The 22,985-nt window shown below is 45.8% G+C and overlaps 1 long non-coding RNA gene across 1 annotated transcript; it reads right to left on the bottom strand.

Moving 5' to 3' along the window:
- Nucleotides 1-1,104: 1,104 nt before the first annotated feature.
- On the bottom strand, nucleotides 1,105-22,948 carry LOC141571922 (uncharacterized). Its single transcript, XR_012496965.1, has 3 exons — nucleotides 22,606-22,948; nucleotides 15,880-16,012; nucleotides 1,105-1,191 (listed from the first exon to the last, which is right to left on the bottom strand). It is a non-coding gene; the product is annotated as an uncharacterized LOC141571922 (long non-coding RNA).
- Nucleotides 22,949-22,985: the final 37 nt, after the last annotated feature.

Consider the following 22,985-nt stretch of genomic DNA (forward strand, 5'->3'; position numbering starts at 1 on the left):
CTAACTGAACAACTCACTCAAGATCACTCAAGATCTCTCGGTTTACAAGTGGCAGAGGCAGAATTTAAACTCTGGTCCCATAATTCCACAGCCAAGGTCTCAGTGGCTACCCCAACCTGTGGGTCGGGGTTCGAGTGGAGGAAAATGCAGAACAAACACACAGAAACCTTCTGTTTCACAGTTTAGCTACAGCAGGGCTAGGGCAGGTGGAAGGAATGCTTGCCATCTCTGAGTTCCCCAGAGTCCCCAAGCAGTCATTTCACTAAAAAAACCTCTCTTGCTCTCATTGACTTTGACTTAAATCCATGTTGTCTTAGATTGAACTGGGCAGAGTTGGGTTGGGGGAGCGTGGAAGGGTTGCCCAGTTTTGGTTCACATCAGGTAAGATAGATTTTAGGACTCCATTCCAGTAGCTAAAAGTGAACCAAACCTTCGAAGGATGCCCAGGCCACACAGCACATGATGTGCGTTGGATCGCTCTTTCTAAGAGACTTGTTCAACAAAAGGGGGCATCTGAGTGCTCCAAAAATTTAGACTTGGGAAATTATAAACTATGATATCTGATAAAGGGACACACAGTTTTCTGAATGCTGGAACGCACAGTACATAGGCGAAAGAAGGCAGGGCGCCAACAGCGATTAGGGGAAAGGTTTGTAACGCTCTATTTAAGCCAGAGCAGACATCCCCTGATATGCTGGTCTGAGGATTTGGAAGCTGGGGATGGAAGGAATGGCAGAAGCCACAAGCCACTATTTTAAGGAACTCATTGAGGGCTGGAGAAGCTCTGGAAAGTCTAAAGGAGCTTTAAGAAAGAGGAAAAGATTAGTCTGGAAATTTCATTTGAGAGCCTCCCGTGTTGTTTAGGGGCCGGCAAACATCAGCGGATACAGGTTGTCCCTTCCCTCCCAGCCTCGCCTCTCGTCTCTATGCTCCGTGTCTCTGAGTCTTGCTGCTGGGGACTTAGGTAGAGTCCCACCATAAAAAAGACTATTTCCACTCCTTATCTCACTTTCTTTTCGTGCTCAATTTATTGTGAAATGAAAACCCACAGGGGATAGGGGCTTACAATGGTACACTTGGTTCTCTGCATGCTGCCTACTCACCCTGTTCTCTGCCGTCTGTGGCAGGAGGAAAGTGCAAGTGTCTGGAATGAGAACACTGACCATCCTGTGATGACACTCATCCGTGTGACTGCAAAAGTCAGAAAGGATAAAGAGACGTAAGTGCATATTCCCTGGATCTTTGGGGAAAGCGATTAAACATTCAGAAAATAACAGTACCATTTCAATATAGAAGCTACGCATACAAACACATACATTTTCTATAGTGGCTTTTTCTAAATATGGCTCTTTAGCAAGATTTAGTGCAAAAGTGGTTACAAAGGAAATTTCAAACCTCTCTACGATTTTAGAATTTGTTACTTCCCTGTGCCTCAGTTTCCCGGCTTGAAAACAACAGATTTGTTGAGCATGTAAATTAGCTATCGTGTAAGGTACTTAGAACAAGACCTGGTGTGTAGTAAACATTAAAGAATGGCTATTGTTAACTAACATCTTTGGAGACAAGTGGAGAATTTCCAATGGCAGGACAGCCCGGGAATTGAACCTAAATTGGTTTTCAGTCCGACTCATTTTGTACTTTGGTTTTCTCTTCTACAACATAGTTGTCCCTCTGTCAACAGAAACCTATGGTGTCAAAAAAATCTCAGATCTGTTTGTGAAAGGACAATAAAAATAAAGTATGCTATAGGTCTGCTTTCAGGATCCAAGACAAATTCAGGAGGAAAAAAATATCTCTCAATCCTTTCTTTACTAGAATGAAAAGCCTATTTTTTTTTTAAGGAGTTCTGGGTGAAGAGCAGGTGGAGACATTAACCTCCCCTGAGGCTTTCAAAACAGTCCATTCAGGAACCTGAGATAAGAAATTCTGACACAGTCAAGTTGGGACTGGAAAATCACCTCACACACATCAAGTGCCAGAATGGAGCCTGCTTTCCTTGTTTCGTTCTTCTTCATTAAGATGTGTCAACTGAGAGGTGTAGGGGCCCACTCATGTCTCAGCCATTCATAAATATTTTAAGCTGACACCAAACAAAATCCCAATTGTGTTACCTCTCCTGCCTGACTGTGGGTCAGACCACCAACGTTGGAGGGAGCTCCTGGCTAAGCTGATAGATAACCCAAGAGCTTACTTATTGTATTTGGGGTTCCATCAGAAATACGGTGCTTTGCTAACCATGCACAATGTCGTAAAGCTGGGACTAGCACATGCAAATAAATAAATAAAAGCAGTAGTGTTGACCATGAATAAAGCTTCCTGAAGCCATTCAGACCATCAACAAGGATTCAAAATTAGACACAAGGCAGTGGTTACTCCCTTGTCTACTATTCTTTCTTCACACAACAAAAGAGCTCCAGTTGTTTATCCATTTGTGAAGGCGTTTATAAAGTGCCTCCTTTGGGTTAGGTCCAGTACTGGGGCAAAGAGACAAGACTGAACACAGCAATCTCTACCCTCAAGGGGCTCACACACTTGTCAGCAGGTCATTTAAATAACAGAAAAGAGGAAAACTGATTAAATATGATAATAAAGTAAAAATACCGCATTAACGTAATTGGAAATAGAACAGAGGTATGTGTGAGTGCTGTGGTAGCCCAGAAAAAATCAGTAAATAACTAGAAGAGTCGGAGTTCTCCAGAAACAGAACCAGTAGATGTGTACATACAGATCCGTCTTAAGGAATTGGTTCAGATAATCGTGAGCGTGGCCAGTCTGAAATCTGCAGGGCAGGCAGCAGGCCGGACGCTCGGGTAAGGGTTGATGTTTCAGGCGTGCGGCAGAATTGCTTCTTCTGGGACCACAGATTTTTCTCTGAAGGTCTTCAACTTGTTAGATGAGGCCTACCCCCATCATGGAAGGTAGTCTGCCTTACTCAGAGTCTACTGATTGTAAATATTAATCATATCTAAGAAATACCTTCCAGCAATGTCTAAACCAGTATTTATCCCACATTCAGGCAGCACAGCCCTGCACGTTCACATGTGCAGTTAACCTTCACAGTCAGGGAAGGCTTCTCAGAGGAGGCAGTTGTTTATCTTGGTGGGTTGGCTTATTTGAGAGGGGATCCCAGAAGGCACAGACAAGGCGGGAGAAAAGTTATTCAGGGAAGGGAGAAAAGCCAATGAGGAGTGTGGTCATGAGCAAGTTGTCAATATGAGCAACTGGGACAGTCCCACTCGGGCCACTCTGTGGCCTTTGGGGCTTTGAATTACAGCGAACTGGTGAGAGAACTTGTGCAGCAAATCACGGTGGCCTCATCCTAAGCCTGAGCCTGGGAGACAAAACTCGCTGGTATTCGTGTGAAAGAACCTGTCAGTGGGCTTTATAAGTGGGGGTAAGTAACCCCTGTGTTCCTGCCTAAGCATGTAACCCCAGCCTAGTGAGATCCCCAGATGGTGGCTCCTTGACTGTCCTAGTCTGGCTGAAATGTTCCATGTGTGGGCTGAGCAAGTTCCCGGGGGACCTGGAGCGAGGCTCCTAGGCATGAGAGCAGACAGACTCAGGTTGGAAGTGGGGAGACTTGGCACTCACAGGGCACACCGGCCACCCACTCACAAGTGGGCCAAGGAGTCGGGACAAGGCGTTGGCATCATCTGCCGGCCACGCCCCCTCTGCCATTTACTCTGTGACCTTGGTAAACTCATGAACCTCTCTGAGCCTCCTTTTTCTTATCTATAAATGGATGGATTTGAAAATCAACAAGATAATGCACTTAAAGGCTTATAACAAGGCTGAGCTTCAGGTCAACCTTTCACCTCTCACCAGCCCTGGGCCAAGTCCAGCAGTCTGGATTTACTCCACTGCCAAGGCAGGAAAGCTCTGCTTTCTTTTAGTGTCAGCAAGCTTTGAAGCATTCTGGACAAGGAAGGAGGTCCACACTGGGAGGTCACAGTGACGCACTGGGAGGTCACAGTGACACAGCTGTCGGTCACCTCTCGCTCATGACTCACTTTCTCAAAAAAAAGACAAGCAGAAGATGCCGCCAGTGAGGAGGGGGATTTCTTACTCTCTGGAGTCAAGTCCATTTTTGATGTAAATGTCTCCTCCACCATTTCCCACATAATCAACCCCCCACAGCCTTATCTGTGAATGACTTGGGCCATTGGTCCAAAAGCTGACAGCCAGTGTTCCAGTCACCTTCTCCTAACCTTTGTGCCAGTCTTGTTCCCTGGGACAGGACAGCGGCTCTTGTGAGCCGGGGCGACCCCTCCCATGCACACTGACCACTGAGTCTTTCTCGGCGATGGCCGCCCTGCTGACCACACATGGTTCTCCCTGCTGCCCCGTCCTCGGCTCTGTGCAGTCCATGTGCTTGGCCAGCTGCCCCACTCTTGAGCTATTGGCATGCTTTTCCTGGGAACTGCCCGCCCTCTTAGATCCAGATGGTGACAGGTCTCCTAAGAGTTTGAATAACAATTTTAGCTAACATTTATCGAGTACTTTCTATGCGCCAGGCACAGCAGTCAGCGACTCATTTAATCTTCACAAAAACCCTTTGCCCCATCTGGCAGCTGTGGAAACTGAGGCAGGAGGGGTTTAATAATGTGGCTAATATACAATCAGGACACAGTGGAGTCAGGAGGAAGTCCGACTCCTGAATCCGTACCCTTATTGGCCACGTCATTTTTCCTACTCTAGGCAGGATTGCACATCCCGGCCTCTCCCTGGCTGGGCTTTAATAAACCAGCAGGGGGCCTGACCCAGCAGGGAAAGAAAGAGTCCTTTATCTGCATATTTACAACTGAGACTAAAGTGTGTGTCAGAGAGAAAGAGACACCACACCAGAGCAGGGGGAACAGGGATGACCATTTTCCCTCCCTCCCGCCCCAAGCAGACATACATACCGAGGGGGAAAAGCCCTCCTCGGAGCGCTGTGTGCCACAGCCAGCCCTCGCCTGCCAGCTGCTCTGACAGCCTGGAGCCCCGGGACACTCCATAATCGGGGCCACATCAACGCCTTGAGAGGTCCCAAACCAGAGAAGATTGAGTCCTTCCGACCCCTACATGAGTCATCAAAAATTTAAAAAATAGTGTTCAACTAGAAGCATAAGGAAGTCCTACAAAGTTATGATTTGCACCTGCCAACTACTTTACTTTTTTTAAAATTGCATACCGGACTCTTTTTTAAAACAAAAAATTCTGTTTCTGCTTTGCTGGTGCTCTAAGCACCTTCTTGGCTTACCATTCTGGGCAATCTAGCACTGCCTGTCTATGTAGTTATGTTAAATTGTCCTCTTCACTTGAGGAGGCCCATGTTGGTTTCTGCTCCCTGTTCTGAAATTCCTGTGAGTTGCTTGGCCACGTCCAAGTTCCGCAGATTCAGAGCTTAGGCTTCTGTGCTGAGCTCCTTGCAAACATGGCCACCATTTGCAATGAATTATAGAGGCGTTTTAGGCCATGTTTCGACCCACTGCTGTGAGTCTTCTTGTTTTCAGTTGAACGCAGGTCTTTTGAAAATGTATTTTTCTAAAGGTGTTCAAGTTCTGACAATTAAGTTCGCGAAATTCCCACCACTCACTTACATTGGCAGCACTGTACAAACAGCCCACTAAGGTTTCATAACCTTGGTATATCAGTGTCTCACAGCTGTGTTCGTGCTGATGTGTGGCAGTGTCATGCTGAGTGGCATTCATTATTGTTGCTGTGTGCTGTCGCGAGAATGTCTGAGCGTGAATTAGAGTAATGAACAAACATTAAGTTTCTTGTTAAACTTGGCAAGATTGGAAGTGAAATCAGGGACATGTTAGTCCAAGTTTATGAGGATAATGCCATGAAGAAAACATCAGTGTAAAAATGGATTAAACATTATTTTAAGGGGAGAGAAGGCGTCACTGATGAAGAGAGGTCAAGATGGCCAGTAACAAGCAGAACTGACGAAAACATTACAAAAATTCATCAAATTGTGCATCAAAATCATTGGCTGACTGTGAAAATCATAGCAGACCAAGTAAACATCGATAGAGAAAACGGTTAGGAAAATCTTAACAGAAATTCTTGGCATGAGAAAGGTGTGTGCAAAAATGTCCCTGAAAGAGCTCTTGCAACACATCAAAGCTCACAGGGCACTATCTGTGAGGGAGTTTTTCGCCAGTAAACAAATAAGTGTATTGGAACTCCCTCCCTACTCACCTGATCTGGGCCCCAATTATTCTTTCTTTACCCAAAGATAAAGGAAATATTGAAAGGAAGACATTTTGATGACATTCAGGACATCAAGGGTAATATGATGACAGCTCTGATGGCCATTCCAGAAAAACAGTTTCAAAATTGCTTTGAAGGGTGGAGTAGGTACTGGCATTGGTTCATAGCTTCCCAAGGGGAGTACTTTGAAGGTGACCATAGTGATATTCAGCAATGAAGTACATAGCACTTTTTCTAAGATGAGTTCGCAAATGTAATTGTCAGGCCTCATATTCAATGAGAGTTTGTAATTTTATCTTTCCAGAGACTGAGGGAGAGAATGTAAACAGGAAAACACTGTGAACAGGAAACACTAATAAACTGACAATTAGGCAAGGCCTGTAGAACACCACACACTACTGCAGGAAGTTTGATCAACAGGGTTCACTGCATACAAGGTCAGGCAATTAAGTTTGCGAACTCATCTGAGAAAAAGTGTTACATACCTCATTGCTGAGTATCACTACAGTCACCTTCAAAGTACTCCCCTTGGGATGCTATGCACCAATGCCAGCGCCTCGTCCACCCTTCAAAGCAATTTTGAAACTGTTTTTCTGGAATGGCCATCAGAGCTGTCATCATATTACCCTTGATGTCCTGAATGCCATCAAAATGGCTTCCTTTCAATATTTCCTTGATCTTCAGGCAAAGAAAGAAGTTATTGGGGGCCAGATCAGGTGAGTAGGGAGGGTGTTACAATACACTTATTTGTTTACTGGCTAAAAACTCCCTCACAGACAGTGCCGTGTGAGCTGGTGCATTGTCGTGATGCAAGAGCCACGAATTGTTGGCAAAAAGTTCAGGTCGTTTTTGTCTAACTTTTTCGGGCAGCCTTTTCAGCACTTCCGAACAGTAAACTTGGTTAACTGTTTATCCAGTTGGTACAAATTCATAATGAACAATCCCCCTGATATCAGAAAAGGATAGCAACATCATTGCATGAACTTGCAATGTCAGACCTTCGTATATATGTAATTTCTCACTGATATGTAGGAAATAGAGTAGATGTCATGGCCATAATGGCCTCATGAGCAAGTTTGCTGGTATTACGAAAGGTGCCAACATGTGCGACAACATCTGCTCCTGCAGCTGCAGACAGAACACGGTCACTCGGCACGCACATGGCATTAGAGCAGTAGTCCCATTCCAAAGGAATGAACTCAGCCAACATCTCTGTATTTGTCACCCATTGCCACCTTGACAAAGTATTGGGTGGCTGAAACAACAGAAATTTCTTCTCTCATAGTCTGGAAGCCAGAAATCCAAAATGCAGGTCTTGGCAAGGCCATGCTTTCCTGAGGCTCTAGAAAAGGATCTGTTCCATGCCTTCCTCTTAGCTTGTGTTCCCAGCAACCCTTGGTGTCCTTGGCCTATAAACACATCACTCCAACTTCCGACGTCACATGGCATTCTCCCCTGTGTCTTCATATGTTGTCTTCCCTCTGTGCTTGTCTGTCTCTGTGTCTCTTCTCCACTTCTGTAAGGACATCAGTCACATCGAATGAGAGCTCACTCAGATGACCTCATCTTAACTTGATTTCCTCTGCAAAGACTCTATTTCCATATCAGGTCACTTCACAGGTACAGGGGATTAGGGCTTCAGTGCATCTTTTGAGGGGACACAACTCAACTCATAACAATGTCCTAACAGCCCTTATCTCTTCTATGCCTTAGCCCAACACTTAGTGGGAGCCCAGGTCCTCCTGTCCTAGTCCCACTAACCTTCCGGGTGTGGCTCTCCCAGCTCCCCACACACTCTGTGCTTAGCCAGTTAGTACCCACGGTCTCGGGCTCTTTCCTTTGAGTGTCCCTCCATCCCAAGCTCTATCTACCAGTCCTCAAGGCCCCACTCGGATGCCACCTTCCCCAGGAAGGATTCTGGAAATCTCCCAGAGCTTCCTGCATCTGCTGCAAGACAAGATCCACGGGCCATGGGGACCCAGGCCACCATTAAGGCTAATCTTGCTCTGTCACTTCTCTGTGAGTAAAGCATTGTCCATCCAGTGCCTGTATGAGTCATGTCTTTCTTGGTGACCCTGAACCAGGAAGGGAGTTCCCACCTGGGACGGCTGCTCCTAATGGAGGAGGCTCACATGCTTGACAGTTTCGTCTCTTATCTTGCCACTTAAGTACATTAATGGTACAAAAGTGCTTTGTAAACTCACAAAAGGTATATGTAGGTTGTGAAGTATTTATTGAATAAATGAACGAATGAATTGTTCTCTCTGTGTGATATGTCAAATATCTTGATTTGATGCTGTCACTGAATTGACCAAAATATTTGGGCATCTTAGAGTCAATGGTTCTAAACTTCAGTTTGCAAAAGGATTCCCTCAGGACGTTCATTAAACTTCAGGCTTCTGGCCCCCCCTTCAGAGTAGGGATAGGAGACCCCAGGAAATTGCCTTTCAACAGGTCCCTTGCCCAGGTGACTGACGTGGGGTCTCCCAAACAATCTGCGAGAGCAATGTCAGCACAGCCTCAGGCACATACATACACATACACCAAACACAAACCACATGTCCACAGATACCAAGCAGCTATACACATAGACACATACACATATACTTACACACACATCACACACACACACATACACACACACCTTTTCAATTGTTTTTTTTTTTTTTCAATCAGTTTTGACCAAGTTGTGGCAAATATTATGGTAGTTGGTTATTTCTGTCCCTGTGTTCAAACAGCTGTGCTGGATGCTTGGGTCCCAGCTCAGGATTTTGACATGCACATCAGCATCACTGTTTTAATTCTGGAGGCTTGGCCTGAAGACCGCAGGGAACTCGGGGGCTTGGATTAGTAGCAATGAGTTTGAACCAGTTCACAGAGGAAGTGGAGCTGGACAGGGTGACCGCTTGAAGATCCGGCCCCAGAGGGACAGCCCGCCTCCCACACATGGAGTCCGGAGGCAGGTGAGGACGCCAGATGGACGTGTGTTTGCTGACACACAACGGTGGACCGAGACTAGAGCACGTTGCAGCAGCAGCCGTTAGCATGTGTTGGGTGGCACCACCACACCGGCAGGACCCACAGCGCCACGGCTGCAGGAGGTACAATTCCTAGGCACCTGGGGAAAGACATTTACTGTCCTTTGAAGACCCAGTGCTCCCCTCATACCCTAGTCTCCTCACATGACCAGGCCATGGGACTGGCTCTGCTTGGATGTGTCACTGTGGGGTAAAAACAATATTCAAGAGCCCTCTCCCTTCCCTGCAGTGAGTGTGAACAGGAGCGATTCTTGGGAGGATGGGCAGGGTGGGATGGGCCCCAGGAATAGAAACACTGCATGTACAAATTACAGCACATCTGTGGGGTTCCATTTCCATGAGGGGAAGGATTAGAAACAAATACCTAAAGTATTTTCTTGGATGACAAGCAGGAGCGATCATGAAAATCAGGTTGGAAATACTGATTTATTAATCCAATTGATTGTCTTGCCATCGTTAAGCAGGCAATACCACATGACCCTTCATTTGATAAGTGAGAAAACATTGGCACAAAGGAGTTAAATTCACCCCAGACCCTGCGTCTAGTGAGCGAAAGACCCCTATTTAAACCCTCTGGTCCTGGCCCTCAGCCTCCAGGCCTCTGCCTCTCGGTGGGGGTGGGTGGCCAGCTGTGTAGGGGACAGAAATGACAGTGGTAAAGGTCAAGTGCTACTCCAGGATCTGAGGTTCTGGAATGTTCCCTGAGCTCACCCTCCTGTTTTGCCTTTTCAATTTTCTTCTTTCTCCACTCTTACACTTAGAAGATGTGAGCATCTCTGGAGTGGAGAAACAGTTAAGGAAAGAAGAGAGAGCCATGAGCAGGATTGTAAACAGGACAATGGTCACTGTCATTTCTCACTTATGTAATTTCCTAAGTCATAAGGAGATATGAAAACACAGACCACTTATTTACACATACAGAGAAAAACTGAAATCATTTACCAGCAGGAAGAACGTCTTCGGTTTCTGCTCTGCATACTCCTGGCCTCTCTTTGAGCTTTAGTTGAACTTTTCCGTTTTTCAACTGCTGTCTTCATTCTTGTTCCCAGTATGGGGGGAGAGGGTATTCCTATTTGAATTGCTTCTAAACTGTTTCTCTTTTTTCCCTTCTGGGAAGATTTCCTGCATAAATGATTTCTTTCAAAGTTAATTTCCAGGGGCTCGTTTTACTTTAAAAAAAAAAAAAAGTCTACAGATTTTTCTCCACAGACTTAATGACTGAAACACACCCAGTTCCCTCTCGAATAGTTTCCTCTGTACGTTTCTCCATGTGGCTTTTATTCCAGATGGAGCCAGTGTTGCCACAGGCCAGACAGGGCCTTTTCTAAGCTACCTGAATGGCCAGGGGTATTTACAGGTTGCAAACACGGAGAGAAAGCACATTCCCCACCCACACCCTTGCCAGAGTGCTCTCCTTCTTTAGAAGAATGATGTTTCTACAGGTTCCCTTTCATGCTAAAGACTCTGCTGCCAATCTGGAAACCGCGTCACATACGATGCATTATCAAGAGATAAAGTCCTCAACCCATGAATCACGGCCACCGCATATGTCCACTGACTTGTCTTACCTCAGGTTCTTGCCCAGAGCACAACTGGCATGTGTGTGTGGGCAAGAAAGTGAACTGGAAACATGGAACGTATTAAGTTTAAGATGGGAGACTGGAAGGAATGAGCACTTTATTTGCTTAAGGCAGCTTAGTTGCACCTGATATTAATAAATGAAATGAAGGCTGAACAGTATTTAAAGCAACCATACAAATTGGAACATGCTCATCTAGTCAATAAAACACGAAGAAAATCCAGAAGTCAGCAATAAATAAACTGAATAAACTCAGTCAGTCACTTCTATTATCTTTTCGTAAGATATTCCCAGGAATCCGGTTTTTGGAAGCTCTCCATGAGTTTTTCCTTCTTACATTGAACTTGTATCCCCTTTGCATTGTAACAGAAAGTTCCACTGGAACATTGACCAGAAGAAGGGACTGGCATGGCAAACACAAGCGTGTCTGATGCAAATTTTACTTCCTGCTAAACATTTTTGAGATTCCAAAAAATGTATGTAAATACCACATTTGTTAAGATAACAATGGTTAAGATTTTTTGAGAAAGACCGACATACGTAACTACTACCTTCCAACACCTGAATCTCCCGCATGCTGATGAACTCAGCATGGCTATCCCACAGAAACTACATACTATTTGAGTGTCTCAGCATCTTTAGAATTCCAGACTGAAGACATGGGCTAGCAGAGGTCAGAGGTCAGAGGGCATATGGAGAGGGCAGAGAGGTCAGAGGTCAGGGAATAACTACTAAGAGCCCCTGGCCTGTCCCAGTTTCCCTCCGGTCATGCTCCCCACCGCTGCCACAACATTCCTGTTTCTTTCCTTGTTGAGGAGAGAGAGAGAGGTAGGAGAGACGAGAACAGAAAGAGAGAAGGAAATGAAAAAAGTATTTAGGAAAGGATGGAAGAAAATTGCCAGGTAAAGAGAAGGCTTTAAATGGTCTGCATTGCTCTGAAGGTGAGAAAGTGAAATCAAATCACCAGAAGAAACTCCTTCACTTTTAGCAATTTCAACCAATGGCTTTATAGCATTTGCTTCCAGGGAGAAGAGCAAATGGGCAGAAGGAAATGAATGGCTATTCCAAGGAATGTTACGTAAAGTCATAATACAATGAGGGTTTGTGTGCTTTCGGATATAGGACAATTTGCAAAACGTATCCATTCTGGGTCCTATTATTCCCAACAGGGATTCTCAGCATGGGATGTGTGGACCTCAGAGGGATCCATAAACCTGAAAATCTTGCAAATTTTTAAGTTTCTGTGATTTTTCTGGGGAATGCACCAGAGCTCCCATCAGTGTTTGCAGAGATTTCCCAATCCTGCAGGTTAAAATGGACATGTTTTAAAGCTCTAGTTTTAAAGTTCTCACTTGGCAGGCATTTGTGAATCTTTCCCCAGGGTGCTTTCTCCAACAGGATAAAATAGTGACTTTATCAGACTTTCCAGAAGTCCAGATATTGTATACAGTCCTTCCCAGGCAAACATCCATATCCTTTAACCATTTCTCTTAAGATAAGGTTTCAACTGTTCTCACCACAACGCAGTTGCTTCTAAGCATGCAGTGATCTGTCCATTTCTCTCTTAACATATGGCGTCCACAAAGCGAGCAGTGTACTCCAGCGTAAGTCTGACCGGCACAGAGGAAAAGGGATTACCAGCCTACATTTGGACACTGTGCTTCTGCTGATATAACCTAAGACCACATGAATTTTTTTTGATAGCTACATAACCTTTTTGTTTTCCATCAAGTCTTTTTGACAAGCAAATGTCTTCATTGGTCCCTATGTGTTACCTCTGAACTCAGTCACCATTCATTTGTCTCCTACTTATACAGTGATTTTGAGAAGACTAAAGGGCAGAATGTGATGTGTGTCTCTTTAAAATGTTATCTTGCTGGATTCCTGAATTGTTCAGTATGTCAACATATTTTAGGATCCTGATTTCTCCTCCCTAGTAGTTGTCCCTCTCAGCTGCATGCCATTGATGGGCATATTTATCATGTCCTCAATGGCCTGTCCAAGCCACTGGTTTCAATATTGACCAGGAGAAGGAGACCAAGGAATAGCAGCTCCTGCTACCCACTGCTCATTTAGATTGATCAATGAATCAATGCTTTTAGGTAGAAAGTGATCAACCAGTCATCGAGCGAGCTGATTACTACATGTAGTCTTTCCTGTTGGGCCGGTTTGGGCTTCCCCCACCGCATGCAGGTATCAGAGCTGTCAGACTGCTTACATGGCAGCATCCAGGGGGAACAAGGCATAAGTGTTTGGCATTTTTATGGCCTCACCTCAGAAAGTATAGTTTCACTTCACCCTACGCTATTGGTTGAAAGTCACAACCCACCTAGATTCAAGAGGAGGGTACATAGACTAGACCTCTTGATGAAGAGCGGCAAGGTTCTAGAAGAACATCCTAGAAGAACAGGCATCTTTGGAAAATAATATCTGCCATATACTGATGGGCTTAAAGAAAGAAAACTTGGGTGTTACTGATGGAGAAGAGGGACATGGGACAGTGATGAGGAAAAAATAATTCCTCAGTTCTGAGGGACGTGGATGCTAACGGACAGGTGAAGAAGGGAGGAGGTCACTGCTTCTTCCTACTTTGATTTTTGAATATATATTTCTATATAATTACTTATCATGTAACTTAAATTCTATAGAAAATTTCTATTTTTAGCCAAAACTAAACCAAAAAGTTTAATTGTAAAAAGAAGACATTATTGGGGTGGCTGAATGGCTCAGTTGATTAGAGCACGAGCTCTCAACAACAAGGTTGCCAGTTCGATTCCCACATGGGATGGTGGACTGTGCCCCCTGCAACTAAAGATTGAAAACGGCGACTGGACTTGGAGCTGAGCTGCGCCCTCCGCAACTAGATTGAAGGACAATGACTTGGAGCTGACAGACTCTGGAAAAACACACTGTTCCCCAATATTCCCCAATAGATCTATTTTTAAAAGGACATTATTAAGTTACACCCCATTAACTTAACTTAGATCCACCAATTGAGAAGAAATCTGATACCTTAGGCTGAATTTCCTTCTTGCTGGTTATAACAGAGTAAGGGCATAAACAAAGGCAAAAGTGAATAAACGATTTTTAGGGCCATGGACAAACAATTTTAATGTTAGACAGCAAGGTGCTAATTACAAATATTTCTGAGAATCTGGTCATTAAGCACTTAAGAGAATACAAAAGTTCTTTCTTATCCTATCCTATCTTATCCTTATCTAATATCCTTAAAAATATTGCTCAATATTCTTAAATTCAAGTAAGAATTTAGCAAATATAAGCAAAATGTGTAAAAATTAAGCTTTATTTCTTTAAAAGTCATCAATAAATCAGCATTCTCATGCTTTTTGCCAAAGTGACATCAACTGTCTCCTACTTAGAGGCTTTATATTGTTTTCTAATTGGGGGAATTGTCTACCAAAAGAAATAGGACATTTATTACTATAAATTACAATGGAAAGGTAAAACCCTACTGTGTGTATGCAAGATTGTTGTTTTAAGGATTTCCTTTCGTTCCACCCAGATTGGCTGGGAGCTTAATTAGAAGTTCCTGCTGTGAAACTTTCTTCTCTTCCTAAATAAATGGAAAGTTTATTAAAATAAAAGCCCTGCACCCTCTCACTCTGAGGGATGGCCAACTTCAGATAATCACCTGTTGGTGGCTGCAGATCGTAAGTCGGTGTTTCTCTTGTAAATCTCCAGCCTGCCAGGACAGGTGATGGGCGCTAAGCACATGGGAGGGTGCTCAGCGCTTGCATCTCAGCCTCTATCCTCGACACCCACAGCCACTTTCAACAGCAGAGGCTCAGCCATCTGAAGAATCTACTCCCTGGCTCTACTGTTTGGCCATGGCTCTGTGAGATCTCTGAGCAGCTTTCTTCACTCAGTCACAAGTTGTGCCAACAACCCAACAAAGAAACCAGCTCAAAAGTTCAGTGTTCAGACAATGGTCTATTGTTTGCTCTGTATGAATTCCAACATCAGGCCGGCCTGATGCTTTTTATTTCTTTAACCATATTGACTAAATTGGCCTGTTATTTTAACATTATGTAGAATATTTTGGATCACAAAAACCTACTCTCCTGTTCTTGCTGGATACGCTTATTCATGAATGTGTGATTTCTTTGCCTATCAGCAGTATTTCACCAACTTTTGCCAACAAAGCTTGTGTCCTACCTGCAAAGGATGAGGAAATGCACAGGCCTTGAGGGCTGACCCATGCTCTCCCGTTTGCTGTCCAGTGTCATGAGAGGCTGGCTTTACCTCTGTGCCCTCCCATGTGCTCCATGGCCCTGGGACATGCACAGAAACCTCACCCCACCGACGTGAGCTTCCCTTCTCTCTCCCCTCTTCTGACCTCCCCAACCCTGGAGTCCCCATTTCCTCTATCACCCCCAAATGATGCACATACATCACAGCGGCTACCTGGCCCCCATCCTCACCTGCGAACCAGGAGCACACCCACCAGAGAGCCTTTCAAGGAAGGCTGTCACATTGAGGGTGACTCAGCCCTGAGCTCTCGTCCCTGCCATGCCCACTTGAAGCTCTTCATGCTCGTGCAGACCAGGCACTGATGCTTACAAAGTGCTATCAAGTCCATGGCCGGGCTTGGACTTCACAGAGCCCCTGGGAGATTGACAGGATCAGAACTACCCTCCCATTTTGCAGATGAAAATCTTGAGGCTATTTCTCTTAACCTCAGCAAGGTTAAGTGATTTGCCCCAAGGTAACCAGCTGGGGAATGGCAGTGACGGGCTTCAAACCCAGGTCCCTCCATTTAGCCAGAGCTATTCTGAGAGTCTGAGTGTGTCACTAACCCTATTCTGAGGGCCACCTTTGCTCCTTAGGAAGGTGGTCAGAAATCGGGTCTCATAAACCTTAACCCCAGAGTTTAACCAAATGAAGTATTGCTGAGGCTGTGTACGTAAGACAAGGAATGTTGCACGTGGAACGAGATGATTTGACCTCTGCTTTGAGCTCTGCCATGGATTAGAAGTGCGAGCGTGGCCAGTGACTCATTCATTCACTCATTCATTCATTCATTCAACAGTTTTTGAATACCTTTAAGTGCTGGGCACAGTGCCAAACTCTGAGGAAACAGGATACAAAACGTGATCACGTGGCTCGCGGTCTAGTGCACGGGACAGACAGATGTGAAGTAATGTGGCAAGAACATCAGAAGAGAATCCTGAACCTGTTTCAGATGAAGGAAATGAATTAGATAATCTCCGGGATCATCATTCTTCAGTTCTGTAATCATCCAGCCTAGCAAGACTTTCATGATTAATAACACTGGGGTGAATAACACGAAAAATCGAACATCACACAAAAAAACCCAGATGTTTCTCCTAAGCGTCTCAATTAAAATATCAGGATTGAGCAATTTATGTTTCATCTTTTATCTCCCTGTTCCATACTATGGAGAAGGCTGATAGGACAGGGAAAAGGTTCAAAGTCAGGAGACAGAAAAGAAACGAGAGGCCCCAGAGGCTCAAGTGGCAAGTCATAAGCATGGTCTTGCTCAAGGCTGGGAAAGTTACAACTTGACGGTAACTGCCCTCGGCTTAGGGTCCCTTCCTAAGTCACACCCTCCCCTTGCTGCCCTGGTGGCGGCCACATCTTCAGCTCTCTGCTGAATCTCCCTGACAAGAAAGGACCATAATTTACGAATAGGCTCTAAATCCCCTCCCGAACCCGCACATGCACACACACCAGTTTCAAGGAATCACTGGGTTGGGACCTGACTCCATTTGTTCCTAAACTTCAGTGCTCACTGGAGACAGACAGGAGACAGGAGGAAGCAGGAGAGCAGGTATTTGCTGCTGGGGAGCAGGGCTGCTAAGCGGGGCCCTGGCCTGGGGCACATGTGTGCTATTCCCATTCCACAGCTGCCCTCTGCCCTGAGTACCAGCAGACAGACAGTGGGGCAGGAGCTGGGGCGGCGGGTAACCTATGGGCAGTGGTGAGTGGCAGATATGTGGGACACTTCCCTGTGATTGGTAAGAGGGACACTTAAAGGCTCACTTGGGTCCCCTGGGGCTTTGGAGTTTGGTTCAAGGCCTTTGAGTCTGAGTCTGGGGTCTTGATTCCCCAAACAGCCAGCAATATGCTAATTGACAGTGCAAAGGGAGCCACCTGAGTCCCACAGGGTGCCGGGGGATAAGATATTCACATTCACCTCCTAGGGATTTCCCACCCCACCTCGCTGCATTAACCATGTGTTTCTGATGTTTTGACATCTGGGGCCTTGCTGACCTTGGAGAGCCTGCCCCTCCCAGGGTTAGCTTATTCCTAAACAGCAAATTCCTAGACAAAGCCTGTTAGTGCCCATTCCATATGCAAACTAACCAATCGAGAACCCATCCCTCCCAAACACACCTCCTCTTGGCTCTCACACTCAGGGCTACTATCCCTCTGTCCTAATCACCCCAGGGCCAGGTACCAATCAGGGACAGCTTCTATACTCCAGGGTCCACTGGAGTTATTTACTGGCCAATCCTAAACTTGTTTGCCCTGCCTCACCTACTCCTCCCACGGAGGCTGCAGTAAAGGCTCCTGCCTGTTTTTCCCTCACTCCCTCTGCTTCCTGACCAACCCTGGTGCTTCCCCATGTGGCTCTGCCTGGTGTCACCTGCCCCCTCCTTTTGGGATCTGTGAGTAACAAACCATCCTTTTAATGGCAATTGTCTCCTTATCTGTTGGCCTCGCCATACCTGAATAATAATAAAATCTACTTTTTTATTTTTTTAAAGATTTCATTGAGTAAGGGGAACAGGACTTTATTGGGGAACAGTGTGTGCTTTCAGGACTTTTTTTTTTCCAAGTCAAGTTGTTGCCCTTTCAATCTTAGTTGTGGAGGGCGGAGCTCAGCTCCAGGTCCAGTTGCCGTTGCTAGCTGCAAAGGGTGCAGCCCACCATCCCTTGCGGGACTCGAGGAGTTGAACCGGCAACCTTGTAGTTGAGAGCCCACTGGCCCATGTAGCAATCGAACCAGCAGCCTTCGGAGTTAGGAGCATGGAGCTCCAACTGCCTCAGCCACCGGGCTGGCCCATAAAAATCTACATTTTAACCCCTACCCCCACCCCCAACTTTCTCATGGATAGTCTCTGCCAAAAACAATCTTTCCTGACCAACTCCCCTGTCCGCTTTATACATATATCTCTATCATAGCTATTAAGAGCATGGTCATCAACTCATCTTGTCTGTGTAAAGCAGATAATAACAGTGTGACTAGTTAGAACATGGACACACAGCAAGCTCTCAGCCCTGGGTTTGGCATGTGATGAGGCTCAGCGCATCTTAGCTCTGGTTATGAAATTGATGAGTCATCACTTCTGAGTGTCTCCAGGTCACCTCTGCGTGACCAGGCCAATTCTCATTCCAACGCCCACTAAATTTTCTACCATTTATTTGAGCAGTACTCAGCTACCTAATAAACTCCAGCTCCGGGAATGAGAGGCCTTTGGAAATCGCCCCTCTGCTCCTGGAGTGAGTACCAGCGATTCCAGCAGGAGCAGTCACTGCCGCCGCCTCGGGAGGCCTCGGGTGCAACGGGGTGGGAAGGGGCTGCTGGGGTCCAGTTTCCTGAGAGGTCAGGGAGCTTCAGGGGAGAGGATTCATCCTACCTAGAGAGAGACAGACACGCAAGCTTGTCCAGAATGCTGGTTGCTGAAGACAAAAGGCAATTCTTTCGCTTTGATTTGTCTCTGGTCCAGCACCTCACAGACTTACATCTGATTTTCAAGGAGAGAGAGGGGTTACGGGTAAAAACAAAATGAGGTACTTTCTCTCAAAACTCCATACAACATCAACATTCAGGGCAGCATGACTGACAGAACACAAAAGAATGCCAACCAGTATGGAACTCCAGTTAATGGCATGCGTAGGAAAGAAGGGCACTGATGAATGCCGCCTGCTGTGAAAGGCATAGGAACAATTAGATGGACCGGCAGAGGGAACGAGAGGAAGAAAATGGTGGGGACAAGCTGTATTGGGTGAACCTGCTCCTGAACTCCCTGGAGACCCCCCTCGTCCCAAGGCTCATTTGGGGATCTTGCAGATGTTCTGAATCCTGAATTACAGGGGCCAATGGATCACCAGCTGAAAATACACATAATTTTTAAAACTACTGTACAGATTTGTTTTGATAGGAAATTTCAAATCCTGAGCTAAAATTACATTTGTACTTTTTCAAGATGAATTTCCCTTTTGTAAGATATTGCTTTCTCTGGGATAGCAGGTTTCACATGGTTTAACAAACATTTAGCAAAAGATAGGAAACATTTCAAATTCAATGTTATCAAAGTTTTTTTCTGATCCATGGCCATAGTATCCTCCCTCTTTTCTATGATGAGTTAATTCCTATCCAAGGAAGCCCCTGACTCATTAAACACCCCAAACTGGGTCTTAGTCACTAAACAATTGAGAAACCACGTTTTAAATATGAAAGTGAGAATGAAGGAATGTGTTTTTGCCAAATTGCTACCACATAACTCCAAGTTTCTGTACCAGCGGAAGCTGAGTAATATGAAGTGGACCCCATGACATCCATTCAATCTGCTCCTAATCCATGCACAAAATAGCTCTGACAGTTTCTGGAACCTCCAGAATATTTTCCAGATATTAAGTATTCTTCCAACTTCTTTTTTCATATCTGAGTGTGAATGACTCGGGAACATTCACTGAATCACCCCCACATGAAACCAAGCTTTAAAACCAACATGAAAAAACATAACTGATTGACATAGAGGCAAAGATATGGAAGACTAACCTCTTTACATCCATCACGGACAAGATACTAATAACTTAATTACCTTGACTCTGTTCATTTGCAATAGGTCTCCTAAACTTCCCAACAGCCAGCCCTTTCTTGCTATGTAAATCCTGTCTGAGGTCGCTGGGGCTGGGGAGTGTCAACAGGAAAGGGCGGTAGAGGGAGCCCAGTGGACATGCAGGCTCTTCCCAGCTGGTGGTGCACAGATGCTACCACCAGGTGCAGGGTCCAGTCTCGACTTTCACCCTGACACAGACCACTGCAGGGGGGACTGGGCTTAAAGTTGAGACAGACGCATGAGGGAAAGGAGATGAAAAGGAGACGTTGGCACAGCGTCCTGTGCACCTGGCAATAGAACGTGCCAGGTGGTAGGACCAGGGGCTCCCAGAAATCCAGGAGGAGCACGGTGCAGGGAACATGACAAGGACACAGACTGCACCTTCCCGGGTTTCGGCTGGTTGAACACAGTGCAGGTTCTCAGTGTTCGCTGGTTAGTTCTGGAGCAGGCTTCCCCAGAATGTAGAGCTAGTGGTCAATGCATGTGACGAGAGAGGAGGCTCTACTAGTCGCTCCAGTGGTGAGGCTGTCACCATCACGTCACCCCCTCTTATATCTAACAGCAGTTTGCCGCTGATGGTCAGTATTTCACAGTTAGCGGTTTATTCCTTTGACTTCAAGCTTTATCCCCTAGTGTAACATTCATTATTGTGACATTGGTAATGATTGTTTACAGTTGAGTAGAGGTAAGTTCCTAAGAGCCAGTCCCGAAAACACATTTTGATAGAGGGGAAGAAATAAAGAGCGTAAGCAGGTTGGGAGGCTGGTGTGGAGCCAATAGGCAGATGTGCTACAGAGAAGGGCCTGGGGTGGGGTCAAGGCCTGGGAGGTAGGATTCACCGGCCTTGCTGTTCTATCTGAGCTCTTCCTTATTGAATGGATTACCTGATTGAAGGGCAGAACTAATGAGCTCATGCTCGTACAGAGCATCAGGCTGTTTTCCAGGACATTCTTTTTTTTTCTTAACCCTGGCAAGAAACACATGAAAAGAAGATCTTGGCAAGAAATGAATGACTCTGCATAGCCAATTCTCTCCCCTAGACGTCAAAGGATAGTGCCTGCTGCAGGATGTCTGGGCCTTACATCAAAGCCAAGATGAACAGAATGGGAGGGGCTGCCCCAAGCTCCGCCCCCACCAACCCCATGGCTGGCGGGAGGGGGAAGGAGACTGCAGGGGCACTGAACCCAGGAAGGCCACAGAACCCGAGAGCAACATGAAAGGGGAGAGGAATTTTGAAGTGGATAAAAGGAAATTTTAGTCCACGACATATATGAATGTTGGGTCTAGAAAATGGAGCAGGCAATGAGAAGAGAGGCAGCTCCACCGGGATGGTCCCAGGAGACATGCAAGCAGCCGGTCACCAACCACCTGCCCAGCACGGGGCCGGGCCTCTAATGATCTCGACTCTCCAGCAGCTCCGTGGGGCAGACTACTGCCATCTTGATTTCACAGGCAAGAAGGCTGAGGCTGAGAGGTGAAATGGTTTGCCCAAGGCCACGTTGCTAGTTAGTGAAAAGCTGAGCTATCACTCCGAACTAGAAGAGAAAGGATTTATACAAATGAGGACACACGATTTATTACTTTTAGGAAAATATTATCAAAGGATTATGCTTCCTTCTTTTCCAGAGATTGAGAATTCTTGCTTTGGAGCCAACCTGTAAAGCATCCAATTTCAGCTTGCAAATCTGGAAAAATCCTATTCTGGGTTATTGATTCACAGGAAGCACCCAGGAACCAGAGCTGCTTGCATGTGGACTTTTGTCCCCTCTTCTTCAGTGAACTACCTGGGGAGATATATTCTATGGCAGAGCAGGTCATAACTCACCCCCACTCAGAAGATCTGTGGCCTCACTGGAAAAGCCCCTGTGCTGTACATGAAGCTTAGAAGAGGTTACATCTGCCCTGGGACTCTGGGCATCAGACCAATGCAATCAAACCTAATGAGAAGGCAGAATACAGATTTTGATAGAAAAGTAGATAAATGATCCCTGCTTCCATGACCTAAGAGGAAAAGAGAAACACTATTTATGTTAAAGATTTGAACATTATTAGTAATAATAATTCCCATGTATTGGACAGCTACTGTGTGTTTAGTGTTTACATACACTTTCAAATGTGGTTAGGGACGGCGGGGTGGGAAGCAACAGAAGCCCACACACACACAAGCTGGAAGGAAGAGTCCACAGCAGAGATCAGCACTGAGGACAGGAAATTGAGCTATGCTGCGAGGAGAATGTGAAAGAAAGCGCTGGAGCCATGAGACCTCTCCTCTGGGCCTCTTCCCGCACACCTGCTCTGCGGGTTGGCTTCCTGGGCCTGCTCAGAGCTCCAGCTCCGTCTTAGTTTCAGCTCATGTGTGACTCTGGCTCCTTGTGGCTCCGATCCTGGCTTTGACTTTCCATGACCTGAAAGCTCCAGGGCTCAGCTGTCTGACTTTCATTTCTGGGCTTCTTAGCTCCTGATCTTAAGAGAATCAAACAGTCTCACTTGAACCTGTGGATTCATCCACAGGGTTCAGGGGCCTACCTGTGGTTCAATTTTCTATGGAAGAGGGTGACAATAAAACTATGGGGTGTATTCATGGCCACCTAGGACCAACCCTGCACCTGGCAGACCAGGTGCAGGGTTGGTCCTAGGTGGCCATGAATACATGGCAATTCCAAATTAGGGAGCTGTGGGCAATTCCAAATTAGGGGGCCGTGGCTGACAAGGTCCTCCAGAACATGTTTACCACTTATTTTAGGAGGTAGGTATTATTATTTTCATTTTATATATAAAGGGAGTGGCTAAAAGAAATGACCAACAATCACACAATTAACAAATGCAGAATTGGAATAAACCTAGGTAAGTTTATGCCTGTTATCTACTGCTGTGTAACAAATTAGCCCCAAACTCCGTGGCTTAAAATGAAAGCCATTCTATTTACAGTGCTGTGGGTTGGCTGGGCAGGGCTCACCGGAATGCTCGTGTCTGTTCCACAGGGTGTCGTCTGGCTTCTCTCAGGCAGCTGCAGTTTTGTCTGGAAGATCCAAGATGGTCTCACTCATTTGTCTGCCCATCTGTGGGGCCCCCTCTGCTCATGGTTTTTCATCCTCCAAGGCCTCTCTTCTCTCATGGAATCTCATTTTCTAGGGTCTTTCTCTCTCTTCACATGGTTTTTCCAGCAGGATAGAGGGATTTTGTGGCGAAACAAAACCCACACGGTGGACTAAAGCACAGGTCTGGACGTAAAGCAGCATCACTTCTTCTACTTCTTAGTCAAAGCAGGTCAAAATGCCACCCCAGACTCAAGGGGAGGGGCCATGGACTCCACCTTTGGATGGGAGGAGAGACACT

The sequence above is a fragment of the Rhinolophus sinicus genome, linkage group LG05, assembly GCF_036562045.2.
Source record: "Rhinolophus sinicus isolate RSC01 linkage group LG05, ASM3656204v1, whole genome shotgun sequence".
In the NCBI taxonomy this organism is placed as follows: Eukaryota; Metazoa; Chordata; class Mammalia; order Chiroptera; family Rhinolophidae; genus Rhinolophus; species Rhinolophus sinicus.